The 22,748-nt window shown below is 38.4% G+C and overlaps 1 long non-coding RNA gene across 1 annotated transcript in view; it reads right to left on the bottom strand.

Moving 5' to 3' along the window:
* Positions 1 to 2,777: 2,777 nt before the first annotated feature.
* Positions 2,778 to 22,748, bottom strand: part of Gm2824 — a 51,880-nt gene continuing 31,909 nt past the window's right edge. Inside the window, exons 4-5 of the long non-coding RNA XR_001781655.2 lie at positions 12,561 to 12,965; positions 2,778 to 10,337 (exon numbers count right to left, since the gene is read on the bottom strand). This is a non-coding gene — a long non-coding RNA (predicted gene 2824). The remainder of the gene's footprint in view (positions 10,338 to 12,560; positions 12,966 to 22,748) is intronic.

The raw sequence follows: 22,748 nt of genomic DNA on the forward strand, positions 1-22,748 counted from the left end.
TTCTATAAGTTGTTCTAATATCCAACATACAAATATGGTATAAAACCTTGATAGATCAACACCACCTCTACATATAAATGATTTAATTACATCCTAAAAATAAATGGTAATTTAGATAATAAGACAGAAGTAAAAGAATATTGTATCAAAAAGGAGCATTAGTCCTTAATATTAAACCATGGCAAAGGTGCCATGGTTTAATATTAAGGAAAGATAATGATGTAATCCAACCCATTACTCACTAATGGAGAAAAATATGATGCTACAATAAGATATTTAATGAAAGTTAAGCGTTTATTACCAATCAATACCTACACATTCTAGTTTGGTATCATTTCCCAGCCAACACTAAGCTCTCCATCACGGGATACAAGCTCCTCCTCTTCTGTGGTTTCAGAACAATGGGTGACCCACCAGAAATACGCACGTGCTTAGCCCTGAAGCCTGTGCACATCTCCCCTTATGTGACAATAGAGAATCAAAGCTGCAAGAAGGCTGGTCTCTTCTAGATGCCGTTGTCTGAATGTGTCCTGTAACAGTTTCTCGTGGGGTTTCCACAATTCGTAGAAACATCTTCTTCTTTGCTTGTACATGGCCTGTTTTTCCTCCCGACTTGCATGTTCCCCATCGTGTATCTGCGTCCTCAGACAAGCCTAAGAGCTACAAAGAGCTGTGTGAGAATGTAAGCGCCTCATGAAGTCACAGCCGTTATGAAGTCACAGCCGTTAATGAAGTCACAGCCATTATGAAGTTACAGCTGTCATGAGCAGCAGAATGAGTACAGATCAGCGCTAAGAGTCAAGAGCAAAGGCTTTCTATTTTACTGTATACAAATGAGGGTTTATTAAACATGGCTGAGTAGGAGGAGCCTAGCTGGCGTTTATGAGTAGATAAAGTTGAGCACTTGTGTCCAAATCTAACTTCGCGTGGGCTGGAGAAATGACTCAGCAGATAAAAGAACCGGAGTGCTCTTCTGAAGGTCCTGGGTTCAAATCCCAGCAACCGCATGGTGGCTCACAACCATCCATAATGAGATCTGATGCCTCTTCTGGGGTGTCTGAAGACAGCTACTGTGTATGTACATTAAACAAACAAACAAATAAATAAATCTTTTTTTAAAAAAATATAACCTCATGCTTAGGAAGTAAAATTGTGACAAAGATAAAATGAAATGTGTTTGTGACATTAGAGTTTTCAAAGATATTAGCAATCATGACTCGATAGCCAGAAACAAGAAAAAAATGTTTCTGTTCTTGAGAGCCTAATGAATATTTTATAACCAACAATTCTGTAAGCCTGATTATCAATTTTTAAACTAGAAGAAATTCCCCTAATTTTCTTATTGACTGTTAGGCACAATATTTAAGTAGCTACAGATTAAAATAAGCATGTATTATAGGCCTATCTTCAAAATGGAAATCAGTAGGAGCTAGTATTTCACAAACTTCTCAACAAATGGGAGAAAATGGACTAAAATAACAATTTACAGAATGGACTGACATAATTTCTTTTCTGATTGTTGTGAGAAAACGTGTGACAGCAGAAACTCTGGAAAGGAGGGATGGGTTAGGGTTTCTGCTCGTGTGTGTAATCTACAATGGTGAGGAATGTGTTATCAGTCAGCAACAACGTCAAGTAGCTGGTCATATTGCTTTCACAGTCAGGAGGCGGGCAGCGATGAATGATAGTGCTCTCAGCTCAACTTCTTAAGACCAGGATGCTAGTCTATGAAGGCTGGCTCCTCAGCCCAGGGAAGGTCTGTTAAACATCTCCTGAAACACCCTCAGAGACATATTTCCATGGTGATTCTAATTCCAGTCAAGGTGACAAGGAAGAGTAACAATCATAGCCAGCAAGCAATACAGCACTGATTCCACATTTATAATTGAAATACACTGATATATGGCATCCACTAACGACCACAGCTCAAAGTCCTAGATACTCAAGTTAAATGGAAAGGAGACACAACATTGCTGAGCATTTAAACAACGAGAACTGGTTATTTTGTAATACCTAACTTACCTTTGTGGTGACAATGTGCAAATTTGCTCAGTGTTAAATTATAGATCAGCCTTGAAACAATTACAGAAAGAAAACATATTAAAAACTAAAAACATGAGAAGCTTTGAAACAAGAAAGAGGTGAAAAGAGTCAATAATTCAAGGACACTAGTTACAAAGCAGTATGGACAGAACAGCTTCACTATGTGTGCTATAAAAAAGCCTGGGAATGTATACAGCACTTCTAAACATGGAACATTGGCAAACAAATCCATATGACCCAACTAACCACTACTTTACATGGTTTTTGTTTTACTTTTGTTGTTTGTTTGTTTGTTCACCATAAAATAATCCACTACAGTTTCTCTGAGCAGCAGATATTGGTAGTTGTCACATAAATACAAGTGAAGACTGTTCTTCCTTAGTCAGTGTTCTATTGCTATGAAGGGTCACCATGAGCACGAAACATTTATAGAAAAAGAAAGCATGTAAGTGGGAGTTGCTTACATTTGCAGAGTGTTACTCTATGGCCATCATGGTGTGGGGTATAGGTTACACAGGCAGAAGCTGAGAGCCTTACAACCTAATCTACATGAAGCAGGGAGAGAGAGAGAGAGAGAGGGAGAGAGAGGGGGGGGGAGAGAGAGAGAGAGAGAGAGGGAGGAAGAAGGAGGAGAAGAAGAAGGAGGAGGAGGAGAAGGAGGAGGGGAGGGGGAGGAAGAGGAGAAGAGGGGGAGGAGGGGAGGGGAAGGGGGAGGGGCAGGGGAGGGCGGGGAGGGCAGGGGGAGAGGGGAGGGGAGGAGGAGGAGGAGAGAAGAGAGTTTAAACCCAAAGTAGGGTTGTAAAATCTCAGAGCCCACTCCTAGTGACATATCTTCTCCAAGAACACACCTTCAAACAGTTCATCAACTGGCAACATAAATATATGAGTCTATGAGGGTACATTTTCACCCAGTGGCACACAGTTCTAAAGTAAACAAAATATGCACACAAAAATGTTTTTATGGCCTATTATACAAGAAATTGAGCAATAAATTTGTTATTTTATGCCGTGTTTACAGGGCTACAGTACTTCCTTCCTTCGTGTTGGTGCTCAGAATCCTTTGAGAACAGAAAAACCAAATCAATGTCTTTACCTTGGCCAAGCACTCATGTATACTATCTCAAAAATTTATGAAGGACAGACATGTGTGCACTCTGATATTTAGGATATCCTGGACAGACACATGCACAGTCTGATATTCACGATATCCTGGACAGACACATGCATACTCTGATATTTAGGATATCCTGGACAGACACATGCATACTCTGATATTTAGGATATCCAAGTCCCCTGTTTAACAGTAATCTCATTTAACCTATAAGCAGAGAGGCAAGCCCTCTCACATGGCTCAGGCTGGTGAGATGCAGTTCTCCCAGAGGAATTTGCTGCTCCAGTCCTCCTCCAGCTCTTACTTGAGAATAGATCAGTCCAAGTCCAGCCTTGCACAAACAGTGCTCCCAGGTTAAACAATTGTTCTCACTGACTACAAATGATAGCCAGCTCAGGGCACACTCTCCTAAGGGATGTTTTACTTCCTGTGACAGATCCTCACCTCCTTTGCCCTGTCTCCCATCCCAAGAAATTCTTAATTTATTAACTTTTGCCTAATATCAAATTCAAAGGAGGCATATGGCCTTTACATGTAAAGAATATTTACATGTATATTTTCTCTGTCTAACATGCAAAAGCTGAAACCAAGTTTTAAAAAACATAATATTTTGACTCTTTCATATATATATATTTTTTTTTATGAAAACAGAGGCCATGAAATTGAAAGGACCAGGGAGGGGCAGATGGGAGGGTTCAGAGGAAGAAATGAAAGGGGAAATTACGTGATTTATGTTGAAATTTAAAAAAATGAATAATTAAAAAAGAATTTATAAAAATAAAGACAAGTTACCTCCAAAATTTAAGTTCCTAGGTTATAAAACTCATTTCTCTTTAATAAGCATTTATTTCATCTGTGCTATCTGTGAAATATTTTACTAAATATTTGAGATTTAAAAAGATAAATAATACAAGTCATTTTTCTATACCAACAACCACACTGGAAATTATAATAAAGTACTCTCAGCAAAACAATAGTTATTGAAAAAATAATGGCAACAAGAAAAGAAAAGAAGACCCACCCTTAGTTTTTTTCAGAAGGCACAGTTCTTTCTTGATAACTTTTAAATTATATATACTATCTAGCTAAGAGCATGTTAAAAAGAATATCATGGAAATTAAACCAAGCCTGTGTGTGAAAGGCTCAACAGATGACTGACTGGGTGTGGAGAGGAGTAATGCAGAGATACGGAGACAAGTGGACTTGTTCCAGTGACAACTGCACTGTGCTAAAACATGGAGACAAAGAATTCTAAGTAGAAGTCTGACATAGCTACAGGGGCCAGCAATATAGCTCACTGTATAAATGTGTTTGCCACCAAGTCGGATGACTTGAGTTCAATTCCTATGACCCATATAATACAAGAACTCCCAAAGTTGTATTCTGACATCCACAAAAGTATTTCTCTCTCTCTCTCTCTCTCTCTCTCTCTCTCTCTCTCTCTCTCTCTCTCTCTCTCTCTCTCTCTCACACACACACACACACACACACACACACACACACACGGACGGACACACATGGACACGGACACGGACACGGACACACACACACGAACACACACAGACACACATGGACAACCACAGGAACACGGGGACACATGCACACACATGCACAAAATGACTGCAATGAGAAATTTATAAAAGAAAAAAAAAATCCATGACCATAGCAGGTGTCCTTATATCAGGACTCTTTAATCTAAGCCCTGCTATCCTACATCCAAACATTTCTTAGAAGGATAAAGGGTAAAAGTTGTGTTGTTTTAAACCTGTATACTCTATGGCTGTTTATTTATGAGTATATAATAATTAAAGAATTTGGTACTACAAAGTAAATTGTATGTGCATGATTTTGCCAGAATACTACCTTTTCCCTCGAACTACATACTGTAGTAAAAGCATTGCTAGTCTAATAATATCTGAGAGTACTCAAGATTATGGGGGATTTAAAACACCATTTCTGGAAAAAATATACTTTCTCTCTTCAAATTTTAAACAGCTGTCATGTGAAAAAAATTAAAAGAAAGAAAGCAGACCCAAAAATGCAGCTAAAGCCGCAGATATAAGATATATCGAGTAGCCGGGCATGGTGGTGCATGCCTTTAATCTCAGCACTCGGGAGGCAGAGGCAGGCAGATTTCTGAGTTCAAGGCCAGCCTAGTCTACAAAGTGAGTTCCAGGACAGCCAGGGCTACACAGAGAAACCCTGTCTTGAAAAACCAATCAAGATAGATAGATAGATAGATAGATGGATGGATGGATGGATGGATGGATGGATGGATGGATGGATGGATAGATTATACCTGAATGTGCTGTGGGAAGGAAAATTCTAGCTTAATAAATTAAAAATAGGACCGACAAAATGTATCTTCTCAAGAAGGAAAAAAAAAAAAACTACCTTTGTCCACAAATTCAAGAACCGGTTCCTTCTCTAAGAACTAGTTCTGGACAAGGGGCATTGAAGACCATTTTTCCCTCTGACTAATAAAAGAAATTAGACAACCATGTTTGGGGGAAACAAGTATAGATACTAATAACAGTTAGTCCAGGTCAGTGGCTTATAAAAGAAAAGGGAAAAAGCTGAGTTGCCCCATGCCTCTGCCTGGTACATCTCCATACGCTTGATCTCCAGGGCACAAGATCTCCATAGCTTGAGAAAGTAGAAGGGGCTTAGAAAATCAAATCAGTGCAATGGATCTTTGAAGGTAAGAACCTCTAACAACACATCGGATTCCTGAAAATATATCACTGACTTCTAAGATATATGTGCATAGAATGAAACCTAGGGCCAAATGAATGACTAATAATTGAAAAGTTTCTCATCAGACTGAGGTATGCTTCACTCCTAGTAGTCCAGACAGATACTTTTGCTGTATACCCTCAGCGCTTTCCTGACAGAAAGACAGACAGATTGATGACTGACTTACTGACAGATATCTACTGTATCATAGAACTACACAAACCCTGTATTAAAGCTTGCTTAAATCAAAAGGCTAAGTAGATCTGGAGTAATAACAATTATAAACCAACTTAAAAAGGATTATCTTTACTCAGAATAACTTAATTCTCTGCCAAGACAGAATCCAACACTCCTTAAAACACAAGTACAAACTGGATCCAACAACATAATAATTAGATTACTCAGTTTACAATAAAAATGACTATGTATGACAAGAGCGAGGGAAATGTGACCCCGAAAGAAGAAACTTCAGTAAATAGAAACTGAGCCAGAAGTGATACTGACCTTAGTGTTGTGGGGCAAGCATGTAAGGATTTTGTGATTTCCTGAAGGACTAAAGAAGAAATCTAATTAAGACAAATGAAAGACACAAAATAGGGGGGAAAAATCCAACTTTAAGAGATGGAAACTATGCTATCTAAAATGAAACATGTAAGGCTGTGCTTTAGAATGGAATTTGGGTTTAATGAAGCAGATAAAGTTATTATGTACTAAAAGTGCAAAAATAAAAAATAAAAACCTGCAAAGCAGAGATGGCAGAAAGAATACCAATGAGTGCATCCTGATGATTTGATGGACAACATCGAAACTGAGATCTGAGAAGGGAAACGGAGAGGATAACAGTTTTAATATCTTGAAAGATAATGTCTAAAATATCTTCTCAAATGATGACGGGTAAAGGAAGTGAACTAGCCCCAAATATGATGAACAGAACATATCAAAACAGCTGACTACAACTAACAAAGACAAAACAGTTCTTTGACTACAGAAAAGACAATTTGGAAATAAAACAAAACAATGTGGGAATTTAAGCAATTCCTGAAATTTGCGGCCAATATTTACTCATCTTTCTAAATACTTGATGCATGAAAAGGAAAGGCACAAATGATTTTAACTCAAATGCTAATCGTAATACGACTCAAATGTTAGAGATGAAGACAACATTTGGTAGAGAGCAGACCACAGCTCCCAATGCTCCTACTGCTAAACACAGAGTGCTAACTTACTCATTTTTGTTTTAAAAGATCCTAAAATGAGGCACCTCATGTTCCATTCTAAGAGACAAGCAAATAAGTTAATTCCACAACGTCTATAAGGAAGGACACCATGGAAACCCAAGAAATTGGGAATATCAACACATTAAAAATCAGTAAAACAAAGTCTAAATGATTATATTTTGATTGTACCTGTATTAACTAGACATATGTCAGTCCACAGCAGACACAGGGGAAGTGAGAAGCTACAATTAAAGTGTCTTAATACTGAAAATATATTGTACTAGATTCTACAGTTATCAAAAATAATTTAAAAAAATACCTTAGAACCAACAATGATTCAAGGTTTTAAATAAAATAAAACATTCTATTTTAATTATTTTTAAAACACACACACATGTTGAGCTTATAAAATCAAAAAAAAAGGGAAATTTAAGTTTAAAAAGTCCTCTAACTATGAAGAAAATTCAATTTGAGTACATAGCCTATGCAGGAAACGCAGTTTAAGATGGTATGAGATCTGGCAACTATATTTGAAAGAAATAATTGAAAATGTACCCAGATTCCTTCACAACGTTCAGCAGGGACATGCATGCCTTATTGGACTCTCTAGGATCAACATTTTTTACCTCAACAACAAAGGACAAAACGTAAAAACCTGGAGACACAATTCCTTTCGGGTGGATTTTGCTCATTTCTGCTATTGTTGTAGGGTCACATTTTCACAGATTCCTTGCCGTAGAGAGTACTGATGGATCCCTTACACTTTTGCAGTCTCAGTTCAAACAAGCAAAACTGAAGCCGATATCCGCAGGGTCCTAAGAACAGTGTTCAGTTCTCTGAAATCCTGGCTTCCTGCTCCACAGGCCACCCACATTCATCCTTGCTCAGAAAGGTCACAGCTCTCTGACCTGTCACATTTTCCCGAACACAGCCAAGAATGTTTCTCAGTTCTAAGGGACTCATGGGATTAGACTTGGGTCCAACCTGATCCTGCAGCCAAATCTCTCTTCTCATAGTTCTTAACCTATATCACACTTACAAGTTCCCTCTGTCCCAAGATATAAACAGAGAGAAGTCTAGGAGATTCACTGTGTGCTATGTGAGCAGAACCAATATTCCCATCACGCTTGTGGTAGTAAATCTCTTTATTTTAATGCTTGAAACCGATCTAGTATATACAGAACAGAAGTATAAAGGGATTTTTTTTTTGAGACAGGTTTTCTCTGTATAGCCCTGACTGTCCTGGAACTCACTTTGTATTTTAAATTTTTGTATAAGAAACTAAATCAGAGCTAAATCTAGTACAATATTGACACAGTGCTTAGTCATCCCTAAGTATCTTTAACTAATACCTCCAAGTTTATTTTTTATAATAGTTTATTTATTCCTTGAATTTTTCATGTAAGTATAATGTATCCAGTTCTCTTCTCCTGCATTAACTTTCCATAACCCTCTTATTTCATTTTGTTGTTGTTGTTAATAGCCCACTGAATCCAATTAGTGCTTCCTATGTGCAAAGAGATGTGGGGTTATGCACTGAGACCGGAGCCATGTACTACCTAGCCCAAAGAAAGTGACTCTCTGTCCACCACCAACTGCCAATGGCTCTTGATCTAGGGATGGGGGTCTCAGGATTCCTTCCCTATCCATGCTAGAATTTAAATGGGCTTTATCTTATCTGTTTCTGTGCAGTCAGTTGTAGCTATGGTCACATGACTTGTGTGTCTGCCATGCACATGCAGGAGACAGGATTTTACTGTTCTCCTCTCCTTTCCCTGTCTCTCCCCTTCTTCCCACCCACTCTTCTGTGATTCTCTGAGCCTTAGATTGGGAAACACTGTTATAGATGACCTGAGCTGGGCACTGGCTTCTGTATTCACAGTAGCTATGAAATGGAAACAACCCAGATGTCCCTCAGCTGATAAATGGATAATGGACATTTATTACATATACAAAGTGGACTATTACTTAGCTACAAATAAAAACAATATCACACATTCTGCAGAGAAATGGGTGACCTGGAAAGATCATACTTAGTGAGGTCATCCTGGCTCAGAAAGACAAATGTAGCAGGTTCCTAAAGATGATATTATAAAATTTGCATAGAAATGGATGGCCTGTATCATGCTAGATGACATCACAATGGCTCAGAAAGATAAATGCAGCATGTTCTCTCTTGTAGGTGGATTCTAGCTTGAGTAATTTGCTTCAGATATTTAACTTTGTAGTATATGTGGAATCCTTGTAATTGAAGACCGACTCACTATGAAAGTGGAGGTGCAGAAACAGAGGTAAAATAGGATTAGATATGGGGGATATTTGAAGAACTAAGATTCAAACATGGAAGGTATTAGCATATGGCAAAATGAGGGGGTGGAAGAAGGCGTAATCAAAGAGTTATGAAAAACTTATATGGAAACCAATAATCTCACACTCAAGGACATAATAAAGGGGATATAATACTGATGGCATAAATTCTTTTCCAGGTATTATTTTACTAGTTTTAATTTATGTATTTGTATATGTCAGTATATTAGGGGATATGTGCTTCTGAGTGTAGAGCTTATGAATGCCAGAAAATGGAGTCACAGTTGACTGTTAGCTTGCCTTGGCAATATCTGCTGAGCTGGCCATGGCTTGGTTCTTAGACTTCACAGCTAGGTAGGATTTTAGTTGTTTATCTTCCCCGCAGCTTTCACAGACTCTTCCTGCACGATAGGAGCAGACCTCAAGGAGGGGATTCCTGGTCAGTTCAAGCTTAGCTTGGCTCCACCCAATCCTGTGTCTGAACTACATGGTGTTTTCTACAATAGGACTTTACCCAAAAGTTCTGGGATTTAACCAAGTGCTTTGGCAATCACCTATATTATTTTCAGAGCCTCTTAGGTTCCCTTAACCAACAAGTTGAAGGAAGTCCTGGAGATTTTGCCATATGGTCTACGGCTATTGCCTCAAGTGGCATATCTTCATTTAGCTAATTATATATGTAGGTACATACCTTTACATATAGTGCATGCAATTTTTATGTTAACATAAAATACATTTCTCTATGGCCTTTCAACCCCTCCTCAAACCATCCCCTTTGGTATTGCTTCTACTTCTTCCCCTATAGGCAAATTCTCATCTCCATCTTTCCCAGTTTCCTCTCCATAGCACACGTCCTGCTGTCTTCCTCCAGAGAGATCTTCTTCAACTCCATCGTGGCCTTTTTCAAGGTCTGGTTTCTGACACTGTAAAAGATAGAATAACAGAAAAAGACAACTTTGACCTTTATTTAATGCACCATTCATAGCACTCAATTAATATATTATAGGGCTAAGCATAAAAGTTAAAACTTGCAGTTTTCTAGAATAAAACAGGCAACAGTCTAGAATGGCGGTGCAGTTGAAAAGTCCCTACCATGCAAACAATGAGGATCTGAGTATAAAATAATCGGGAATGGTTGCTTGCCACTCTAGACCCGATGCTGAGAGGCAGAGACAAGTGGACTTCTGGAACTAAGTGTCTAGCAAGTATAGAGAGTCAATGAAAGCCAGGTTCAGTGGAAGATGTCTTTTCAAAAATTATAACACTTTATATAAAATGATAGTAGTAGACACCCAGCCTCTACATCAGGCCTTCACATGACATACACCCTGCTCATGCACATATACAAACAGACGCATACATGCACACTATAAGACAAGAATCTTTTCAATGTTTAACAACACATTTAGCACAAATCATTTTTTGAGGTTGTGAGCTTAGCCTTTAACATCCAAGGCATCTCTCCAGGCACAGGGTCAACTTTTTAAACTCTGCTCATTTTTAAACTGTTTTCAGAAAAGTGTTGAGAAGGTGGTACGTGCTTTGTTTCTCAGTGCTCAGGAAACTGCAGTGGAGAGTCACAACATGAAGGCCAGCATAGGCAACATGGCCATAACCGACTGCTCCCCACAGTACCAGAAAACCTTGTAAACCCAAAAACTCATGTGTGAGAAAAGGTGCACAGAATATAAGTCTTGCTGTTCTCTATTAAGGAATGCATACAGAATATTAAAAGAACCCCACTACTTAATAGATAATAAAAAATTCATGTTGAAGAATATTTTGTCTATGATATTTAAACGTCAATTAAACTTAAAGAAAATTCCTCTACACATCTAGTAAAATGGCTAAGTGAGGAAGAGTGGCCATACCAAATGCTGAGGAGTGAGGAGGACACAGTTACTCAAACAGTCATACAAGAAGTAATTTCTATATCTTACATTGACAAATGCATGCTAAACGTTACATTTCTACTACTTCATCCTTAACAGAAGAGAAGTAAAACAGCTGGCATTAAAATAATGTGCAAGGGTTTTTTTTTTTATTAAAATCAAGACAATACAAAGGATTGTAAATCTCTAAACATTTTAACTATGTAAATTACTCAAATATTCTTTCAAATAAAAGTAATACAAAAACATGTTTGGAGCAATGCCTCGTTGTTTAAGAGCATGAATTGCTCCTGAAGAAGATGTGAGTTCAGTTCCTAGTACCCATGTTGAATAGATCACAACTATCTCTCACCCAGCTCCAGGGAACCTAGTGCCCTCTCCAGCCTCTAAAGACTGCACTTAAATTGCACTTAAATGCACACACACACACACACACACACACACACACACACACACACTAAAATTAATAAAAATAAATATTTTTAAACTCACAAATTTCAGTTAACACAATGCATGGATAATCTCACCAGCATGCTGAAAAGAAGATGATCATATACATATTGTAAAACAAGGACAATCATGTAATTGAATACAAGTTACCAGATGGAAAGGATGACAGCAGTTGACTGGAACTATTGACAACCTCAGCCTATTTGTAGTGATAAAAATGTGACTTTATCATAGTAATTGTCACATGGGTGTACATTTGTCCAAACTCATCAACTAGAACTTAAAATTATCAGTACTGACTCAGTAAATTTACATTTTCAGCTGTTCTTTTCCCTTCCAAAATTGTTAATTGGATATTTTCCAGGATAGACATAAACTAAGCAGCCAATTCAAATGAATAAATAATGATATCCCACTTAAATGTTTTACATTTTCTATGCCTATTCTCTATTTAATTAAAATATATAAAAGAATAAACTACCATATATTTCTGTAGGTGCAAGCTTATATCTGAAATTTCATTACAAAATGACACTAGTGGAACAGCAATTTGTGATACTTATCTAACATTCTAAATATTAAATAAAATTTGGCCACTTCCAATTGTCATAATTTTTCCTAATGATATAGTTTTCTCTACATCCATACATACTCTTTTTTATTAAATTTATTTATCCACTTTACAACCTTTCCTCTCCTCCCATTACTCCCTCACGCAAGTCCTCCACAACTCTACCTTCAACTTCTTTTGAGAAGGGGAACCCCCCTTGGGTTGCCACCCCACACACTAACACCCCACCCTACCTTTACACCTCACATCACTGTGGTAATAAGCACATCCTCTCCCACTGAGGCCAGACAAGGGGATCCATTATGAGCACAGGTTCCACAGGCAGGTCAGAAGGCAGCAGGCTCAGGGACAACCCCTGCTCCAGCTCTTGGGAGACCAGGATGAAGACCAAGCTGCTCATCTGCTACGTCTGTGCAGAGATCCTAGGTCCAGCCCATGCTTGTTCTTTGGTTGGTGATTTAGTCTCTGGGAGCCTCCAAGGGTCCAGGTTAGTTGAATTTGTTGATGTTCCTGCAGAGTCCCTGTCCTCTTCGGGTCCCTCAATCTTTCTCCCAGCTCCATCTAATGTGAGTTACTGCATCTCCTCCCATTGGCTGCTGGGTGGAGCTTCTCATAGGACAGTTATGCTAGGTTCCTGTCTGCAAACAAAACAGAGTATTATTAATTGGTTCTTACCCATGGGCTGGGTCTTGATTTGGGGCAATCACTGGTTGGCCATACCCTCAGTCTTTGTTCTATCATTGTTTCTACACATCTTGTATGCAGGACACATTTTGGGTCCAAAGGTTTGTGGATGGGTTGCTATTCTTATTCTTCCAGTGGGAGTCCTGCCCATCTACAGGAAGTAGCCACTTCAGAATCCATATGCTACGTTTCTAGGAATCTCAATTAGTGTCACCAACATAGATCCTCTGGAGCCTCTCCCCATTCCAGGTTTCTGGCAAATCCTAGAGATTGCATCCCCCAGCCAATCTCCCTTCTCTCTCCCCTGTTCTCTCTACATATGATCCCCCCCCCTCTCTCTATCCTCTCTTTCACCCAGTTTTCTCCTTGCAATAACCTCATGTATCCATTGTGCTTCTCTTCCAAGAAATAGTCAAACATACTCCCTTGGGACCTCCTTTGTTATTTGGCTTCTTTGGTTCTGTTGATTACAATATGGTTATCCTGTACTTTATGGTTAACATCCATTTATAAGTGAATACATACCATGCATCTCCTTTTGGGTTTGGATTACCTTACTCATAATGATATTCTCAAGTTCCATACATTTGCCTGTGAACTTCAGAATGTCCTTATTTTTAATGGCTGGGTAGTATTCCATTGTGAAAATAAATCACATTTTCTTCATCTATTCTTCTGTTGAAGGACATCTAGGTTGTTTCCAGTTTCTGGCTATTAGGAATAATCACTTATGGATGGCAGAGTATCTTTTGGGTATATGCCAAGAAGTAGTATATCTGCGACTTGAGGTAGAACTATTCCCAATCTTCTGAAAAACTGCCAAATTAATTTCCAGAGTGGTTGTACAGGTTTGAACTCCCAGCAGCAGTGGAGGAGTGTACCCTCTGCTCCACAACCTTGCCAGGATGTGCTGTCCTTTGAGTTTTGATCTTAGCCATTCTGATGCATGCAAGGTGGAATATCAAGGTTGTTTTGATTTGCATTTCCCTGATGACTAAGGATGTTGAACATTTCTTTAGGTATTTCTCAGCTATTCAAGATTTCTCTCTTGAGAATTCTTTGTTTAGCTCTGTATCCCATTTTTAATTAGGTTATTTAGATTATTTGAATATTAATCCCTCTGTCAGATGTATGGATAGTGAAGATCTTTTTCCAATTTGTAGGCTGCCATATTATCATAATAACAGTGTCCTTTGAAAAATTTTCAGTTTCATGAGGTCCTACTTATAAACTCTTGACCTTAGTGCCTGAGCCATTGTGGTTCTGTTCAGGAAGTTGTCTGTTCAAGGATATTCTCCACTTTCTGTTCTATTGGATTAAGTGTGTCTGGTTTTCTGTTAAGTTCTTTGATCCACTGGACTTGTGTTCTGTGCAGGATGATAGATATAGATCTACTTGGAGATATCCAGCTAAACCTACACCATTTGTTGAAGATGTTCTCCCTTTTCTATTCTATTGTTTTGGCTTCTATGTCAAAAATCAAGTTTAAATAGGTGTGTGGGTTTATTTCTGGGTCTTCAATTTGATTCCATTGATCCACCTGTTATTTTTATACCAATATCATGCAGGGATTTTTTTTTATTACTGTTACTCTGTAGTATAGCTTAAAGTCAGACATAATGATATCTACAGAAGCTCTGTTATTGCTCAGGGTCATTTTTGCTATACCGGATATTTGTTTTTCTATACGAAGTTGAAATTTTTTTCTTTCAAGATTGTGTTGGAATTTTGATGGGGTTGCACTGAATCTGTAATGGAGCAAAATTTAAAGCATTTCCACTAAAATCTGGGACAAGACAAGACTGTCTGCTCTCCCCATATCTCGTCAATATAATACTTGAAGTTCTCACAAGAGCAATAAAGCAACTAAAGGAGATCAAGCAGATACAAATTGGAATGGAAGAAGTCAAAGTATCACTATTCACAGATGATAGATATGATGCTATACATAAGTGATCCCAAAAATTTTACCAGAAAACTTCTATAGTTATAAATACCTTCTGCAAAGTGGCTGAATACAAAATTAACTCTAAGAAATCAGTAGCCATCTCCTACACAAACAATAAATGGGCTGAGAAAGAAGTTAGGGAAACAGTGCCTTTCACAATAGTCACAAATAACAAAAACACCTTGGTGTAATAACTCTAATCAAGGAAGTGGAAGATCCATATGACAATAACTTCAAGTCTCTGAAGAACAAATTTGAGGAAGATATTGGAAGACTGAAAGATCTCCTTTGCTCATTGACTAGTAGGATTTACATAGTGAACATGGCCATCTGCCCATACACATTCTTAAAATAAGAGCTTCTTTTGTTAGCCATCTACTACTGGGTATGAGACCTGGCCTTAAGAATGGCTTGTATACCAAGTGAGACTCTATTAGAGAAAAATAATTTTTCCTTTCTGAGTGGTTATCAATTGGTTGTTAAGTTTAAAAGTAGAGAGAGATGGATAGATACTTATAATTTTTAAAAATTAATAAAATATAAAAGCTTTTCCAAATATTTCCTCTCCCATGGTAGTTATAGAATAAAACTATTTCAGTCAAATCAACTTCCTTCTGATATTTGGAGAATTGTTTTGATTAAACAGTTTATAGCAGTATTCAGCTGAAATAATGTTTTATTTTGCATTTGCTTTTCTGGTGGAACACCATTTTAATAGAACCCAGCAGTGACAGTGTTGCTATTAAGTAGCTTAGGGAGGACTCTGCAGCTAAACCCCCTTGCTGCATTGGAGTGCAGACCCCAGAACCAGTGCAAAAGTAAGAGAGCTAGCAACCCTCACAGCTCTGCTCCCTGGTCACCCCCGAGCTCTGTAGGTGTAGACCAACATGAAGGGGAAACTGGTTAGATAGACTAGCTGATCAGGGTCTCCATGTTCAGTTAGAAGCCCTGGCTCAAGCAATAACATGCAGATCAATTACAGAATGCTTGATAAAACCTCTAGCCTATATACATGCATGCACACCTGAACACATATCTATACCTTCATTCAAATAAAAAAACATGCAAATGCATAGGAATGAATACTGCAGAGAGGTGCAAAAGGTAGGAGTACTCAGATTGAGTCCTCGGAGGATCATCTCATTGAAATAGGACTGACACAATAGAGAAATCAACCAACAATGTCTGCCGTCAATGATTGACAATTGTCAATGAGCTTGCCAAGCAGAATGTAATTGTTCCTGGAAAAGATTGTAACTGATATAGTAAACTTTTCCTGGCGCTTTTTCCTGATTAGACTCATGAAGGATCCCTGAATGGGTTTTCATATCCTGTGAGGAAATGGATAACATTGGATGATCTCTTGTCCAAGTGGTTAAGAATTGCATTCCAAAATCTTTCAAGAATAAGAGATCTTATAAAAACCCAAACAGGACAATAGGAGACAATGTAACAAAGAATAGTGTAATAGGAAAAAAAAATAATTCAATGTCTTATCAACAGTGGACTGAAATATTTACACTGGCCAACAGCATCAAGATAATATGCAATAGTTTGACATATTCACAAAGCACTCCATCTCTGTTACCTTCATTACATCCACAAGAGGCAAACACATTTTATATCCTGTGACTGTCACTCTGTAGAAGAGGGAAATGCGTATTCTTTCTATTTTACAATACATTTGAAAACTGCTATACAGAGGATGGAGAAACATACTATGACAGCCAACATAACTTTGAGGATCTATAACTGATTTAATGAACTATTTAAACGTAATGGTTGATTAACCTAAACATTGATTCTTTGTAAATGTCCCTCAGCTATAACTATTCATTTTTATCAATAGAGCTGATATAAATATTGTGTCATTCTTATGAAATTTCAGTGTGTTAAGAAGTACAACGAATGGCTGCTATGGGTGATTAAATGAATCTTTCAAGGAAAATAAACCTCAGATGTATGTGAATAGTTATGTCTATGTTTTTAATTGCTTGTATAGAACAAAAGAGGAGGAACTGTAGTACAAGTAGTCCACAAGGAAAGTCTCAATGGTTTTACATTGGAAATGTCTTGAGAAATAATGCTGAAGTGTTCTTGAATTGTATTTGAATTCGCACTCTTTGTTTGGCTTCCTACAGGCTCAGTGTGAATCAGCAGAGTGAGAAGGCTTCTCAAAATGTGGCTGTCATCCTGAAATAGATTAAGGAAACAGAGTGATCTGAATACAGGAATTGAAAGTAAGTGAAGCTGTACAATATCCAGACTCTCGTAAAAAAGAAAAAAATTAAAAAAACAAGTCAGTTCTCCATGGCTCCCTTGCTAAATAGGTTCACCGAGAAACTGGAACATGGCCAAGATCTATCTGCAAAGCAGCACTGCTGTGTAGAGAGTAGTTAACCTGAGAAAGTAAACACTTGCTGCATCACTTTAAGCCCCTAAGATACAGAAGTCAAAATGGAATAGGTTATACAAGAGAGTTGCTAGGGGCAGGAAGAGGACACCTGTGATATTTAGAAGAGTGATGGGGAGACCTAAGAAGTAGGTAGGAAAACCGTATGCAACTCCAACATCTGTGGGGAGAAGACAGGATCAGCTGTAAGTCTTTAAAACATCTTGGACAGACCTGGACCTGCTGCTGTAGTTTAAATACGAAATATACTCCTACAGGCTTAGGAGTGTATGAACATTGACCCCCCCCCCTCTGGCAACACTGTCTATGAAAGTTGATATGTTTTTGTATATTCTAGCTAGCAGACCTAAGACCAAAGAGGTGGGGTATAGAGGGTATAGCCACAAGCTCTCTGCTTCACAACAAACCAACATATAACATTCAGTCCTACAAGCTCCAGCTACCATGAGTTTGACCCTAACCACCATACATATCCTATAATTAGGAAATATCCCCTTAGATAGTGATATAAATAACTTGTTTCTAGCTTAATTTGTCCCAATATGTGGAAAATATATATGTTGTCCTAATAACAGGAAAGGTAACAAATTTAAAGGTCTCAAACATGTGCAGATGGTTTGATAAACGTGTAGGAAGATGTGGCTTCTATTATTACCCCTGTGTTTACTCATTGAATATAAAGCTATAGAAAAACAATATCCTCGCATCTGTATCCCTCTGATGCTAAAGAACAAATCAGTAGGGGTTCTGAGAATATCTCTCCTAGTAAGTCTCTTGAAGGTACAAGTTCCCATAGCCAGCATCCCCAACAAAACACGACTGATGTCTTCAGCATCGTTAAAGAATTCTAACATAGTTAAAGCTACATGTGGGCTCACATTCTGCCTAGCCTGTGCTGCTATTGTTAAGTGTGCAGCTCATGGGGTGGGAAAACACAGCCTAAGATTCGGGAGGCCAAAAATGGGGTTCCCTGATTCCCAGGCATCCAGTTGCTGCTGGAAAACAGAGAGGAGTTGGGAACGGAGGTTCAGGGGTCCCTGGGCTTGTGATGAGGACCCTGGGGGAAAGGAGCTCCCAAACCTACACATCCAGGAGCCACTGAGTCGTGGGGAGTTGAGAACAGAGTTGGGGGCCCCCCGCAGAGTCACCGTGTAATGATTATTAACCCAGGGCCAGGGAAATGGGGGAACTCCAACTTAGCTCATTTTCGAAAGTCCTTAGCTTAGCAGCCCTTGTCTGGAAACATAGGAGGGCCTTCTGCAAGAGACTTAAGCTGCAGCTCTGTAGGCACAGGTCTTCTCCACGCTCCCCATGGTGGTTCTTAATGGAACTGACCGTTCTTGGTTTCAAACTGTTTATTGATTGTTCATTGTTAAAAATCGGTACATACCAACCCTTCAATGTGCAGCAGAGACTAAATACCTTTTACAAGAAGGAATGCCTGGGAAGGGAAGTCTATTGGCTAATCCTTCAGGGCCTCTAGGTACCTCATTAGCATGGAGACCTACATGGGAACCATGGTCACAAGTTCTGGGACAGAAATCGAGTAGGGAGCAGAGAGACATCTACTGTCTCAAGTGGGTGCCTGGGTGCTAGGGTCTCGGGCCGACTCAACCTTACCAAGTTTCCTGGTATGGTCCACTGTACCACATGTCCATATTTCTTCTAAGTGGCTTAAAGGACAAAAGTTGAAACAAGAAGCTGATTTCATAACCTGACCTCTTTTAAATACGAAGAATTTATAATCACTAAAACTCAAACTTGGAAAGCATGGTTTCATGAATGAATATGCAGCAAACACCAAAATATGGACTAGAAGGTGAACAATTTCTTCTCATTTTTAAAGTCTAATATGAGTAGAAGTTAAGAAAAATAAAGACAGGAAAACAAACAACTAAGGAATACAGATTGTATGGATGGTTTTAATGAGACCGAGCTAAGGGACTTCTTTCCTTTTGTAATGGAAAATTTTGTTTTTTAAGAGAAATTAGAATTATTACAATTCCATTGTTTTGTTTTGTTTTGTTTTGTTTTTTTAATTCATGGAAATTGATTTTCCCTGTGTGGACGGTTAGAATAAGGGAATTAGACTTAAACCATGACCCTTCTGAATTGTTTTTGGAAACATCAGTAATGCCTCCCTCCCCTTTAATTACTAAAGAAATAAAATAATCTTCTTTCATTTCCTTCATTACCAGCCCGGTGTATGTCATGACAAAAGACTGTGTGTTATTTTTACCATAATTGCCCCTGCTTCCCTTGAGAATTTAAAAAAAAAAAAAAATCATGAAATTTTTGCAGTTTCTCTTTTCCTCAGACCAATGAAATGGTTAAGTACGTGACACCAGAGTCCTGAATTTAAGAAGCAAAAAATCTGGCAACCAGTCCAGAGTCCATTTCCAAAAAGAAGCAGCTTCCCTGAGCCTGTACAGAGGAGGCGGTTGCCTTGGCAACCGTATCTGATAGCAGAAAATATGGCCGACAGGTACACAGAAAGATCCAGGGAGCAAAGCCTCCAGGCTGCTGCTGCTGTCAGTGTTATGCACTCAGGACGCATTAACAAACGCCAAGGTTTACACTGACACCTAATTTATGACCGGGGAAAATTTCTGAGTAGCATTTATCTAGTTCCAATCAATGCAGTTTATAATTTGGTACCGTGAGGCAATCGCTGAGCATGAAATCTGACTTCCAGCATAAACAAGCAACCACCACAAATGACTGTCAAGGTAGACCCGAAACATAGAAAGGTAGCTTTGAGGCAAGATCGATTCGCACGTTCATTGATTCCCACCCACGTGTATGCTTACTCAGATTCCCCAGTCACACTCCATTCTCTGTTCTTTTACAGGGATGCAACTTTTAAGGCAAGTTATCAAACTGGGCAGAGGATTCATTACTTTGATTTATAAAAGGATTTGTCATTTATGTTCATATCTACTTTTTAAAGAGTAAGTGTTGCTCAATGTTGCCTGAGCCCTCAGTCCTGCCCAGCATCCCCCTTGGGGGCCAGTGGGTAAGAAGGTGCAGAATCTATGTCTCAGATGAGAAAACAGCAGGAGGCTCGTTCACTAAGTCTCAGGGCGTGCCCTTTATACCCTCTACCCTCTTCCCATTGGTTCCAAGCAAGGGTGTCCTCCAGGTAGCAGGTCCTGATTGGCTGTCACTGTCTACATCACCAATCTCAGGTAGGCTTCATTTTGGTCCTCATGGGGAAGTTTCTTTCCTCTGTGGCTATGCTGCCCCACTTGCTGTTTACCTACATTCACGGGGAAGTGAGCACCACCTTGGCAGCAGTGCCTTCTGTTCCTCCTACATCTCAACCGTCTATGTGTACTCAGAACCTTGTTCTAATCCTGAACCCTACTTCAACAATCTAACACATAACGGCATATGTTAATAATGGATCCTTGACGACAAAGGGTGAGAGTTCACTGGAGTGTCAGTGTGCGTTTGTGTAGCTTTTATCATAATGGGAAGGATTGTTTTGAGTTAGAGCATGATCAGCAAGAGCTACAAGACAATAGTTGATGAAGCTGTGTTTTAATATATATGCTTTCACACTGCGCTTCCTCTTATTCCTCTTTTAAATAGTCAACTCCATCTAAAAAGCAAAACATTCATGACGCAAGGGAAAGGACCCCACACTCTGCACAAACAATCATTCTCCAGTGTACTTATCTAATAGCTCATAGAATTTCACAGAATGCTTCTTAACCCAAAGACTCTTTGTTAGAAAAAAAATGGGATGCAATGCCAAGTGTCCTCTTTGAGTTTTTTTGACCATGCTTTTTATCAAAATGGACCACTAAACACCTGTGCCCACAGCATAAAGTACAGATCCCGATGGCATTTATTCATCCTGTTCTGAGAGCTCTTCTGTCTCAGTGCTTAGAAGTCTTTGAGCCTGGGCACTCCTGATGTTTCTCCACATATTAAATACCACCAGTCACATAATTCAAGGTCCTTTGTGTGCAGTAGGTAAAAAGACTCTTATGAATTTAACCCTGAAACTTTTCAATGAGTTTTGTTATAATCTTTGAATGAGAATACAAAAATTCCACATCAAGTTTAATAGCACACAGAAAGAAATATGGATTGGCTCTTTAAAATAGGAGCAAACAGAAAGTAAAGTGTTAGAATTTGTTGTTGAGAAGAAAAATGAAAGAAGTCTTAAGGTTTTACACGATTAAATAATTTTACTAAAATTTGAAAAGAATCTTTTTTGTTCAGATTAAGCAATGCTACATATTTTTTCATATCAAAGCTTCATATTCCAATTTCAGCAGAAACAAAGAAAGCAGTACAAGCGAATATTTCTATAAAGGGAGATATTTACAATTTTGATCAATGTCATAAGGGATTTCTACATATCTCTCAGTCATTAGATAAGCAAGATACCTAGTAATGTTTAAATAATTCAAACTTTAGCCATTTGACAGCAGAGGAAAAATTAATTGTAACAATAGAAGTAGAAAAACATTCAAAGTTTTCTCAAGGGATTTAAAATGTTTTCTTTTATATTTTAAGAATTCTTAATATAACAAACTACAAATGATTTCAAAACTTGTCATTCTATTTAGTAATATAAACTCATTTCCTCTCTCAATATATCGTTTTAAACAATATGGAATGCATGCACCGGAGGCTAGCTTTTAATACTTTTACTATACTCTCATTTATTCATAAATACAAAACTAGGAGTTGAATATTGTGGCAGTTGTTTTTCATTGTTTAATTGATTACTTTAGAATTACCACAGAAATGCACCTCTGAGTGGGGGTTATTCCAGAAGTGTTCAATTGGAGAGGAAAGACCTACCCTAAATGTAGGGCTCAACATCCCGTGAAGCTGAGGTCCTGAACTGAGTAAAAATATAAATAGGCTGATTACAAGCATTACTCTTTCTACTCCCCATCAGTAGGAACACTGAGACCAGCTGTCGCCCATTCCGGTACCCTCAAAATTTCAGGAAAAACGAACTCTTCCTCAAGTTGCTCTTGTCGGGTATTTTGCCACAGAGCAAGACAACAGTGAGGAAGTCAGTACCGATGCGTTTTCAATAATTCTGACAGTATGCTTCTTAGGCCTTTGGAACTGTTTGCAGGGAAAATACAGAAGGCCAATAAATAAATAAATAAATAAATAAATAAATAAATAAATAATAGAAAAATAAAAAAGAAGAAGCCCTACAATGCTGGAGGCAGAGAGTAGTTGGCCATTCTGGTAAGAGATTTGGAGAATACTTGTGCACAAATAGATGTTAGCAGTAGAGATCATGAGGTTTCAGAGGGAGAAGAACCATATGGACCTGGGCAAAACACTAGTCCTGTCATATTCTAGGACTGTGTCTGGTTTCATCCTATTCTGTGATGA

This window comes from Mus musculus, chromosome 15 (assembly GCF_000001635.26).
Source record: "Mus musculus strain C57BL/6J chromosome 15, GRCm38.p6 C57BL/6J".
In the NCBI taxonomy this organism is placed as follows: Eukaryota; Metazoa; Chordata; class Mammalia; order Rodentia; family Muridae; genus Mus; species Mus musculus.